Here is a 13,280-nt window from a genome sequence, read left to right on the forward strand (position 1 = left end):
TGGTATCATTAGGAAATGGCGCAAAGGCCGAAGTTCCAGTAATGAAATAACATGAATTTTATAGTCAACGGCAATATGTTGACCTTAAAAATAATTCTACATGACTGTGAATTCCGACCATGAGAACATAAATAAACGCCGTCTAATTTCCTTACCGATATCTTTTTCCTAAATAATCGAAAAGGTAATCCATTTACGAGCATTTCCACATTTAACTACAAATAATTTACTTAGCATATCTCAAAATGGATTCCAGGTTTGCTCAGCTGAGAATGGTATTTATACATTCGCCTGCCAAATATAAATGTAAATGTAAATACAAATATCGCCAGATTGAACTTCTCGTGATCTATCCAACGCGTTTGATTGTCTATATAATGTTAAACTCTTAGAAATTCTTAAGTTTTACGGAATTAATTGTGATAGGCACAACTAGTTTGAATCATACTTAACGAACGGAATGCATAAAGTTGTATTGAATAATGCAAACAATGTTGAAAAGGTGAAAAATTAGTAAATGGGGAAATATCATAAAGAACTTACCACAGGTTCAGGTTTGGTTTATCTCTCATCCCTTGTCTAAGTCAGTGATTTTACACTTAACATTCAGCAATCAGAATCAATACCTTTTACAGACGATACTAGTGGTATAACAAAGCCCATTAGAGAAAAAGTAACAACAAAGGTTTCATCAACTGCGACATGGTCGCGTATACAAACAGTAATCCAATACTGTCAAATGTTTTTTATTCCAATCTTTAATCACAATATGAATTCTTTACACGATGACCGGTTTCAGTCCGTAATTACCATCCTCAGATTTTTCTTACACCATGTCATTATTCATACTGTGTGGACGATGCGGCCTGTTCCACACCTTATTTAATCTGTATGACGATGCGGTGCTGATTATATTTATATGTTTTGACGATGCCATTATGGCCTTATCACTTTAGGACATGGTGTAAAAAAGATCTGAGGACGGTCATCACGGACTGAAACTGGTCATCGTCTAAAGAATTCATATTGTGATCAAAGACTGGAATAAAAAACATTTGATAACAAGGATTGTTAACGCGTTTTTCAAAGAATTATATATGATTTTCTGGAAATGGACTCATTGAAACATTGAGACAACACACTATATCAGTCTACACACAACTGATTTAGTGCATGAACAGGAGACAGTAAATAGCAAAGCATATACATATTTTTCAATGTACATATTGATGAAAACTTTAACTGGAGAATGCATATTATTGAGCTTCTCAAATTATTAAGATCAGCCACTTTGCTCTTCAACTGCTAGCCTTGGAGATTAATGATTAATCCTCCTGAAATATTTTACATATTTCCACTCAATGAGGTCTTATGGTAAAAATTTTCTGTTTTAACTCATCGCTTGGAAGGAAGTACTGACTGGAAAAAAAATCTGTGGTTTTCATGTACTCATATGTAGCTCTTCAACAAGTAAGGCATTTCATCTTGACTATCAAAAAGAAATTCATCATAAACAATCCATAATGGTAGGAGAAGAATAGTGACTTCTACACTTGAAGCACTATAGGAAGAAACGATCTTTATTATTCATTACTGAAGCTGTCGCTGACTCAGAAAGAAGAACAATATTCAGCAACAAATTTTTTCTGATCATCTGCCTAATGACACAAAATGCCTGCCAGCCTGCAAAAAGTCTTAAATATAACCTAAAATCATTCTTTTTCTGGTGTCTCCCTCTATTCCATGCAAGAATTTATATTTAAAAACTGGTGTACTGTAAATCAAAAAATATAAAAATAAGCTAGTTTTAAAGCGTAGCTGCATCAGTAGGACTAAAAATTAACTTTTTCATCAATGTATACATGTATACTGTGGTGTCACCGCCCGACACCACACTTGCTAGGTGGTAGCTTTAAATCGGCCGCGGTCCATTAGTACATGTCGGACCCGCGTGTCGCCACTTTCAGTGATAGCAGACCGAGCGCCACCTGTCGGCAGGTGTAGAGACGTACTAGCACTCGCCCCAGTTGTACGTACGACTTAGCTAGCGATGCACACTGACGAGCCTCGCTCATTTGCAGAGCAGATAGTTAGAATAGCCTTCAGCTAAGTCAATGGCTACGACCTAGCAAGGCGCCATTAGCCTTACATAGCAATTGATAGTTATCGTATGAAGCATGTCTCATCAAGAACGATGTATACAACAAGGATGGATTAAAGTTAAGTATTCCAGAAGCTACGTACTTTTCTTTATAGCATTCATTACGTATCCTGTTTCAGACCTCACGCCATCCTTCGTGTGCTTATAGCGTGCATTGCGGTCCCCTCGAATCACACTGTGTCATCACTTATGTGTGAAAACGACCTCCCAATCACATTTATTAAAAAAATAAGTACTACTATATCACAATATATTTCGTCAACTCAGCATTCCACACAGCCCACACCATAATCCCATCCTCGTCGCCATATGATGTGTCGACAGAAGTGCCGACAAAGTGTGATTTGAGGGGTGTCTGGCGGTGACACCACATACACATATCCTGTAAAATGACTCGATCTACGTCAATTCGATACAAGAGTCGTCCAAATGATCAATGGGACGTGTAAACAACTAACAAACTTGCTCTTTGCATGCCGCTGCCGTGAGAATCTACCGAAAGTTTTTGAAACCACTGTGAAACCACGAGTAGGGGAAATGATGCTGGACGTCCATGCCTCATTGTAGAACATGAAGGTCTAAACGTTTGTCGACTCTGTATAGTGGGATAGATGGCGATCAGTGACTGATCTGGCTGCCGGCACAACAATGTCGCAGCACACTGTTCGGTGCACATTGTGGAGCAACTGCTTCGGAGAACACTGCTGAGCGTACACTACTGAGCGAATTTTTAAAGAGCCGCGGTATTTTGACCGTGCAAAGGTAGGACACCGTTAGTCTCTTCATTAGTGGCTGGAATGAATGGCTTGACGAGAAATCAGTGTTGAACGTGGGGCTCCACAGAGGACGATTTTTTTGTAAGCCTATGTCGACCTAACCATATCGTCAATAACGACTACAGTGAGCACACCGCCATTAGAGTCGGACTGTACGCCAATGGAAACGTGTCGTCTCGTCGGACGAACCTCAATGATGACCCTGTTTTTCTATGGCGTTATAGGAGCGAACTGTTGTCTGAAACTTGCAGTTCTCCGTGTGTCCAGACTGGTGGACGCAGTTTTATACTGTGTGGTGGAGATTCAAATGGGCTACCGCGAGACCTATGGTAGCGTACCATCTACGCCCCTTCATGTTTGATGACTTCCCCGACGGCAAGATCATGTTACAACAGTATGACTGTAAGTGACACAGGGTTATAATCGTACTGCGGTGGTTTGAGTGGTATGAAAAAACACTGACGTTGATGTTTTGGTCACAAATTTCGCCTGAACTTAACCCAATGGAACACATGTATAGCGCTGTCTGGCGCCCCTACAAAAACCGGTTCGTAACTAACGGGAATTGGGTCAGCTGTGAGTAGGCATCTGGTGCCACATACTTCAACAAAGGACTTGTCGAATCCATGCCATGCCCAATCACAGATGTGTTGCGTTCCAAAGTGAACCACCACTCCGTTAATAGGTGGTCAGAATGTTTTGGCTCATCAATGCCTACAGGCTTTTGACAGCACCATATATTTTACGTTCCTCAGTTAAACATCTTCTAGCTATGCTTTGAAATATATTAGCGTCAATGTGGGTTAAGAATTGTGTAACGGCAATAAATTTGCCTCATATATAAACTTGTTTTCAACAGGACACCAGTTTCAACACCAGAGATCTGAGCATAACGTTATTAGTGGTGGTAGTTTCAATTTTCTTCCTATCATATTGCACGAAGCACGAATCATTTAAATAACGGTTTGAAGATGGACGAAATTGGCTGACGATTTGTCGATAGCGGAATCATTATGCGCAGAGTGTGACAGACTAGGTACTCAGATGGTCACGAACAGGACAGGAAATCGATTTTGACTTCGTGAAAGCAGGTACCCTGATATTTGTCTGAAGTAGAGTCAACGACTGACAATCCTAATGAAGCTAAAATGTTTTCGATGGTACTGAGTTACACTCACGCAGTATTTTTTGAAAGAATGCACCTATATCTGACTCTTTATCTCTATGTGTTTCCTGTATACGGTCTACATTTCTGCTTTCAGGCCATCATCGAGTACAAGATCTTATACCATTAACGTATTTTGTTGTGCAATGTGCAGGATGACATTTTTTCTCACCCTTATCGACTACTACGTTCTTAGACCATTATTTCATTTCCTGTGAACTTTCTATTGGTCATCCTGCCTAGTACACATAAAAATGGTATTAGTGGTCTAAGAATATTGTTGTCGTTGTTTTTGTTGTTGTTGTTGTGGTCTTTGATGCAGCTCTCCATGCGTTGTTGTCGTTAATGGCGTGAAATAATGTCATCATGCACAGTACACAGCAAAATAAGTTAATGGTCTGTAAGGACTGTACTCGGTAATGATGTGAAAGCCGAAATGTAGATTTCACACAGAATATATATAGAAAAATATACCATCAAATGGTGGTGTACTCCTTCAAAGAAACCTAATGAAGCTATTGTATAAGTATTTGAATTCTGCCTCCCCAAAATAACAATCTTAACGACTACAATCACGTGTTTCGAGATTTTCGCCTTTCGTATCATTTTCTGTAGTGAGGATTTTGTAGTGTCATATGCTCGTTAAATATTGTTTCATTCTGTGTTCCTTGCATCGAGTTTCGAAAGTGCGTTCAGTATGGCGTATTTAGTAGCTGTGGCAATGAATACAGTCAATTCTCTTAACACCCAGACCTCGCTTATGCCCTCTACCAACACGGCTGCTCTACCTTATGTGCAGCAACGACACTTGATAGATAGTGACCAAGATATAAGTCAAGTGATTTTAATACATGATACTCATGTTAAAAGGTTCTTGTCTATTTATTATTTTTATCTTTATTTGGCATTATTTTAATTTTCAGTGTATATTTTGTAGTTACTTCCAACTGTGTGTTTTTAGTTTGGAAAGTCGAAACCGGAACGGCTTGTGAGACCCTCCAGCACGATCAGCTGTCAATAAGAACGTGTCTTTATGTGTCCTCGTGTTGCTGCCCTTGGTAGCTGACAGTCTGGCTTTACCTGTCGCCACGGTCGCACGCTCTAGTTTGCTCCGTGAACGTTCAGTGTTTACACCAGTGTTTTCGTGTTTCGTGATTGTTTATTGGCGTTTTGCACGTGAATTAAGTGTTATTAATTGAGTCTTTGGTCTTCGTTCGTGTCGTCTTTCTACGTAGAGCCTTTGGGATTTCAGCGTTGTCCGAAATTTCTTCGCTGCAGAACACCATGGCAAACAATGTGAGAAAAAACACCGTGATTTTCACCTTCGACAAGTACACCCGTCGAGTACAGCCCTCTGCCCTTGAAATACACGACTGGATTACCGAGGTAATTGGCCTTTATTCTGAATCTGTTCATACCATGCAGCTAGACTCGGATGAATACTGCATGTTTGTAAAGTTTAACGATCCCGTGAGTGTAGACCGGTTTCTGGAAAAAATTGGTTATGAAACGGAATTTATACACCGTGATGGTACTAAACGTACTGTAAAACTCAGGAATTCCGAGTCTGTAATTAGAAAGGTTAGGATTTTGAATATTCCCATTCTTAATTTCTTTGCGTGTTTTTGGTATTTGCGTTGTTTAATTCACAAATTTCGAGCGTATTGTAGTATTTGAGAGTTGTAGCATTGCGATTTAGTACCTGAATAGTGTAAATTCGAGTAGTCGTCTGTCTTCTGTTTTTGTTTTGAACGGCCAGTGTCGGTTGGTCACAGCCAGTGTGCTCCCTGCCGCCGTTGGATAAGCAGCTGCAGCAGGAAGTCGTATACTCTTAGCTCATTTATTTGTTACATAGTTTAATCCTAAATTTCTTTGCGTGTTTTTCGTATTTGCATTGTTTAATTCATAAATTTCGGGCGTATTATAGTATTTGATAGTTGTAGCATCGCGTTTTAGTACCTGAATAGTGTAAAATCTTGCAGTTCCTTCCACCGTTGAGCAGTGTGTCAGCAGTGCGCAAGTAGCAGTAGTACTGCATTTACTAGGCAATCTTGTATTTTAATAACCGTTTAAATTTTGTGTCGAATTATTTGTGCTCTCTGTAGATTAGTTCAGACGTTCTTTGCACAATAGTTTTTAGCGTGGATAGGGACTGCAACTGCTGTGTTCGGATGCAGGTTGAGTTGGCATCCCTTCGCTCCCAGCTTCAGGCAGTGTTGGCTTCGGTCACACAGCTTGAGGCTGTTGCCAATGGGCATCACTGTGGGGGTCCGTATGAGGGTTTGTCGGGGACGGCCAGCTCGTCCCACGCATCCCCCGACCGGACTACGACTGTGGCTGCCCGGGATACTGCCCACATTGTGGCTGATCCCTCACCTGTGGTAGAGTGGGACATCGTCTCGTGGTGTGGCAGGGGGCGAAAGACATTCTGGAGGGCTGAATGGAAGGCCTCTCCAGTTTGTCTGACGAACCGGTTTCAGGCTCTGTCTCAGGCTGATACTGATCTTCGGCCAGATATGGCTGCTTGTCCTGTTCCAGAGGTTGCCCCTCAGTCTGCAAGATCCGGGCGGTCGCAGAGGGTAGGCTTACTGGTAGATGGGAGCTCTAACGTCAGGCGCGTATTAAGGCCCCTTAGGGATATGGCAGCAAGAGAGGGGAAGAAAACGAATGTGCCCTCCGTGTGCATACGGGGGGAGTCATTCCAGATGTGGAAAGAGTCCTTCCAGATGTCATGAAGGGTACAGGGTGCACCCATCTGCAGGTGGCCGCTCATATCGGCACCAATGATGTGCGTCGCTATGGATCGGAGGAAATCCTCTCTGGTTTCCGGCGGCTATCTGATTAGGTTAAGACTGCCAGTCTCGCTAGCGGGATGAAAGCAGAGCTCACCATCTGTAGCATCGTCGACAGGACTGACTGTGGACCTTTGGTACAGAGCCGAGTGGAGGGTCTGAATCAGAGGCTGAGACGGTTCTGCGACCGCGTGGGCTGCAGATTCCTCGACTTGCGCCATAGGGCGGTGGGGTTTCGGGTTCCGCTGGATAGATCAGGAGTCCACTACACGCAGCAAGCGGCTACACGGGTAACAGGGGTTGTGTGGCGTGGACTGGGCGGTTTTTTGGGTTAGATGGCCTCGGGCAAGTACAGAAAGGACAGCAGCCTCAAAGGGTGCGGGGCAAATTCAGGACATGCGGGGGCCAAGCAGCAATGGGTATTGTAGTTGTAAACTGTCGAAGCTCCATTGGTAAAGTACCGGAACTTCAAGCGCTGATAGAAAGCACCGAAGCTGAAATCGTTATCGGTGCAGAAAGCTGGCTGAAGCCAGAATTAAATTCTACCCAAATTTTTACAAAGGCACAGACCATGTTTAGAAAGGATAGATTGCATGCAACCGGTGGTGGCGTGTTTGTCGCTGTTAGTAGTAGTTTATCTTGTAGTGGATAGTTCCTGTGAATTATTATGGGTGGAGGTTACACTCAACAACCGAGCTAGGTTAATAGTTGGCTCCTTTTACCGACCTCCCGACTCAGCAGCATTAGTGGCAGAGCAACTGAGAGAAAATTTGGAATGCATTTCACATAAATTTTCTCAGCATGTTATAGTCTTACGTGGAGATTTCAATTTACCAGATATAGACTGGGACACTCAAATGTTTAGGACGGGCGCTAGGGACAGAGCATCGAGTGACATTATACTGAGTGCACTATCCGAAAATTACCTCGAGCAATTAAACAGAGAACCGACTCGTGGAGATAACATCTTGGATCTACTGATAACAAACAGACCCGAACATTTCGACTCTGTAAGTGCAGAACAGGGAATCAGTGATCACAAGGCCGTTGCAGCATCCCTTAATTTGGAAGTTAATAGGAATATAAAAAAAGCGAGGAAGGTTTATCTGTTTAGCAAGACTAATAGAAGGCAGATTTCAGACTGCGTAACACATCAAAACGAAAATTTCTGTTCCGACACTGACAATGTTGAGTGTTTATGGAAAAAGTTCAAGGCAATCGTAAAATGCGTTTTACACAGGTACGTGCCGAGTAAAACTGTGAGGGACGGGAAAAACCCATCGTGGTTCAACAACAAAGTTAGGAATCTACTGCGAAAGCAAAGAGAGCTTCACTCCAAGTGTAAACGCAGCCAAAACCTCTCAGACAAACAGAAGCTAAACGATGTCAAAGTTAGCGTAAGGAAGGCTATGCGTGAAGCGTTCAGTGAATTCGAAAGTAAAATTCTATGTACCGACTTGACAGAAAATCCTAGGATGTTCTGGTCTTACGTTAAATCAGTAAGTGGCTCGAAACAGCATATCCAGACACTCCGGGATGATGATGGCATTGAAGCAGAGGATAACACGCGCAAAGTTGAAATACTAAACACCTTTTTCCAAAGCTGTTTCACAGAGGAAGACCGCACTGCAGTTCCTTCTCTAAATCGTCGCACAAACGAAAAAATGGCTGACATCGAAATAAGTGTCCAAGGAATAGAAAAGTAACTGACATCACTCAACAGAGGAAAGTCCACTGGAGCTGACGGGATACCAATTCGATTCTACACAGAGTACGCGTAAGAACTTGGCCCCCCTTCTAACTGCCGTGTACCGCAAGTCTCTAGAGCAACGGACGGTTCCAAATGATTGGAAAAGAGAACTGGTTGTCCCAGTCTTCATGAAGGGTCGTCGAGCAGATGCGCAAAACTATAGAACTATATCTCGGACGTCGATCTGTTGTCGAATTTTAGAACATGTTTTTTGCTCGCGTATCATGTCGTTTTTGGAAACCCAGAATCTACTCTGTAGGAATCAACATGGATTCCGCAAACAGCGATCGTGTGAGACCCAACTCGCTTTATTTGTTCATGAGACCCAGAAAATATTAGATACAGGCTCCCAGGTAGATGCTATTTTCCTTGACTTCCGGAAGGCGTTCGATACAGTTCCGCTCTGTCGCCTGATAAACAAAGTAAGAGCCTAACGAATATCAGACCAGCTGTGTGGCTGGGTTGAAGAGTTTTTAGCAAACAGAACACAGCATGTTGTTATCAATGCGGAGACGTCTACAGACGTTAAAGTAACCTCTGGCGTGCCACAGGGGAGTGTTATGAGACCATTGCTTTTCACAATATATATAAATGACCTAGTAGTTAGTGTCGGAGGTTCCATGCTGCTTTTCGCGGATGATTCTGTAGTATACAGAGAAGTTGCAGCATTAGAAAATTGTAGCGAAATGCAGGAAGATCTGCAGCGGATAGGCACTTGGTGCAGGGAGTGGCAACTGACCCTTAACATAGACAAATGTAATGTATTGCGAATACATAGAAAGAAGGATCCTTTATTGTATGATTATATGATAGCGGAACAAACACTGGTAGCAGTTACTTCTGTAAAATATCTGGGAATGTGCGTGCGGAACAATTTGAAGTGGAATGATCATATAAAATTAATTGTTGGTAAGGCGGATGCCAGGTTGAGATTCATTGGGTGAGTCCTTAGAAAATGTAGTCCATCAACAAAGGAGGTGGCTTACAAAACACTCTTTTGAACTATACTTGAGTATTGCTCATCAGTGTGCAACCCGTACCAGATCGGGTTGACGGAGGAGATAGAGAAGATCCAAAGAAGAGGGGCGCGTTTCGTCACAGGGTTATTTGGTAACCGTGATAGCGTTACGGAGATGTTTAGCAAACTCAAGTGGCAGACTCTGCAAGAGAGGCGCTCTGCATCGCGGTGTAGCTTGTTCGCCAGGTTTCGAGAGGGTGCATTTCTTGATTAGGTATCGAATATATTGCTTCCCCCTACTTATACCTCCCGAGGAGATCACGAATGTAAAATTAGAGATATTCGAGCGCGTACGGAGGCTTTCAGTCAGTCGTTCTTCCCGCGAACCATACGCGACTGGAACAGAAAAGGGAGGTAATGACAGTAGCACGTAAAGTGCCTTCCGCCACACACCGTTGGGTGGCTTGCGGGGTATAAATGTAGATGTAGATGTAGACAACTCGAAAATTCAAGATATCCTTTCAAAGTATGGGGTTGTCAGGCAAATAGTAAACGAAAGGTGGGCTTCGCATTTCAAGCTGCAGTGCTTTAACGGCATTCGCTCTTTGGAGATGGAAGTGAAGGCAAACACTCCCTCCCACATATCTGTTGACGGGCACAAGGCGCATGTGATGTATGTAACGAGTCTGGTCACCTTCGTCAGGACTGCCCTCGCCGTGTTTATGTACTAAGAAATAACCTTACGCAACGCCGGAAATTAACACTCAACGATTTGTTGCCAGCCAGTAACACAACATAGCCGGCGGCTGTCGTGGATCCTGTTACTACCTCTGAAAATGTTGCACTTAATGTTACTGAATTTCCGTCTTTGAAACCTGCATTATCTGCTGAAATTCCGTCCCGTGACAGCGAGTTTCCCACTAAAAAGCGTCCTCTAGAGACCACTGAAAAAATGTTGATGAGGACTGTTAATGTGGAACACCCTTTGCCAGGAAGCCGAAGCCAAGTCCTGAAGATCTGTTGGAAGTAGAAAAAGGAGATGAAATGCAGGTCGATGTGGTCCCACTTCCGCTCAAGGAATTATACTGCCACGAACAGATAGTGACGCAGCTGGTAGTGACCTTTCACAGAAATGTGACCCTCAACCTGAGGTCACAGCTGCGATAACCGCATCAAGTGCACAGCCCATACAGTGCGAACAGTACTAGGAACTACCAAATAAACAACCTGCTGACTCCGAAGCGCAACGCTGCGAAAATAAACAAGCATCAATGCCTCGTCGACAATACAACACAACAGACAACACGCCGGAGCCAAATATTGACCACTAGCAAGCCACCGCCGTTGCGTCAGACGCCCACCGTCGGAGGCTGCGACCGAAACCCGGTCTTGCTGTCACGCGTCTTCAAGCGAAAGCCACACCGGCGAAGAAAGACACCAAGAAAAAGAATATTAAATATGAACTCATCAGGGCCAACCCTGACGAGGAGAAAGAGAAAGACCACAGTGACTTACAGCAAATCATTGTCAAGATTTCAGGGTAAATTTTCTTTTCAAACACTTCGTTTAAAAGTAGTAAAAAATTTTCTAGGAAGTTAGTACATGTAATGGGCAAACAGCTTGTAAAGATCGTGACTTGGAGAGAAGCACGTTGCTGCTATAATCATACCGATCCTCATCCCAAATAGCTTCTTTTGGTATGTCTGTGATGCAAGCTTATAGCATTACTACCATTAACATTAATAAAATACAGTCACCCTTGAAATTGGCAGCACTAAAAGCATTCTTGTACGAGTCTGGGACAGACATCGCGTTGCTACAAGAAGTTGCGATAACGGAATTTCGGATCCCACGCTTTTTTGAAATTGTTAATGTTTCTACGGAAGCCAATATCGGTACAGACATTCTTATAAGGGAAGGCATTCCGGTGACTGAAATCGAACGACTAGAATCAGGAAGAGCCGTAGGCATAAAAATTTTCGATGTGACCGAGTTTAACCGTTACGCCCCATCAGGAAATTCCCAAAAATTGGATCGTGCGAAGTTTTTTCAAGATGTACTTATTTATTTATTGAGGAAAAATCCGTGTTCTCTTATACTAGGCGGAGATTTTAACTGTGTTTTAAACCAGAAAGATCAACAACCCAATTTGAACTACTCGCCACAGTTAAAAGAGTTAGTAAGTGATCTACAACTTAAGGATGTGTGGGAACTTCAGCACCCGACGTCAGCCACTCCCACAACAGACTAGATACAATTTACGTGTCAGCAAATTTGCAAAATTTTTTATTAAACGTTGAAACTGTTCCCGTGTGTTTTAGCGATTACAGTACACTTTTAACTTGCTTCAATTGAAGTGTACAGCCAACCCGTCGATTCAGAGGTCAATGGAATTTGAATATCTCTGTTTTAACTGACGAAGAACTGGAACAGGAAATAAGATTAGCGTGGACTATGTGCCTCCGCACAGCAGACAAGCACCCAACAGTCATTAATTGGTGGACTAGGAGGGCTAAACTAAGGCTGCGGAATGTTGTCATGCAGTATAGTGTAGCGAGACTCAGGAAGTTGAGGAATACAATGGAGTTTTATTATAAAGTTTTAAGAGACTTATATCAACATGCACATGATGACGTAATTCGTCTGAATGATATCAAAAAAATAAAAGCTAAGTTATTAAGCATTAAACGGCAACAGATGGAGGGACTAAAGATTAAATCGAAAGTCACATCAGTAGTAGCAGATGAAACAGCTTCTCTGTATCACTTGGTGCGGCACGCTAAAAACAGAAGTCAAACTTTTATTGATGTAGAATGAGATTTTCACTCTGCAGCGGAGTGTGCGCTGATATAAAACTTCCTGGCAGATTAAAACTGTGTGCCGGGCCGAGACTCGAACTCGGGACCTTTGCCTTTCAAGGGCAAGTGCTCTACCAACTGAGCTACCCAAGCACGACTCACGCCCCGTCCTCACAGCTGTACTTCTGGCAATATCTCGTCTCCTACCATCCAAACTTTACAGAAGCTCTCCTGTGAACCTTGCAGAACTAGCACTCCTGAAAGAAAGGATATTGCGGAGACATAGCTTAGCCACAGCCTGGGGGATGTTTCCAGAAAGATATTTTCACTCTGCTGCGGAGTGTGCGCTTATATGAAACTTCCTGGCCGGGCCGGGCCGAGACTCGAACTCGAAACCTTTGCCTTTCACGGGCAAGTGCTTTACCACCTGAACTACCCAAGCACGACTAAAGCCCCGTCCTCACAGCTTTACTTCGGCCAGTATCTCGTCTCCTACCTTCGTTTTTTATTGATGAACTCCAGACGCATACTGGTACAAGGCTCACATGACAGAAAGAAATACTGGCCGAAGTCCACAAGTACTATGACAACTTATATGCCCCCACCACAGTGGACGATGCAGCTCTCGAGGATTTTCTCAGTATTTTAGGTCCACAATTGTCGGGAACAGAAAACGCTGACATCCTGTCACCTATTACCAAAGATGAAGTGCATGCGGCAGTGCATAACTCACCTCTGAAAAAACCTCCGGGACTTGATGGCCTCCCTGTGGAGTTTTATGCCCGCTACTGGTCTATAATTGGGGAATGAGGTCCTGAACGGAAGAGCGGTCCCTGCAGAGTTTAAGGAAAGTAAAATAGTACTGATTCTTAATAGTAAA

General features: G+C 43.0%; 1 non-coding gene across 1 annotated transcript; it reads right to left on the reverse strand.

Annotated features, from left to right (window-relative positions):
• Positions 1 to 12,479: 12,479 nt before the first annotated feature.
• On the reverse strand, positions 12,480 to 12,554 carry Trnas-uga. Its single transcript has one exon. It is a non-coding gene; the product is annotated as a tRNA-Ser (tRNA).
• Positions 12,555 to 13,280: the final 726 nt, after the last annotated feature.

This window comes from Schistocerca piceifrons, chromosome 2, assembly GCF_021461385.2.
Source record: "Schistocerca piceifrons isolate TAMUIC-IGC-003096 chromosome 2, iqSchPice1.1, whole genome shotgun sequence".
NCBI classification, from domain to species: Eukaryota; Metazoa; Arthropoda; class Insecta; order Orthoptera; family Acrididae; genus Schistocerca; species Schistocerca piceifrons.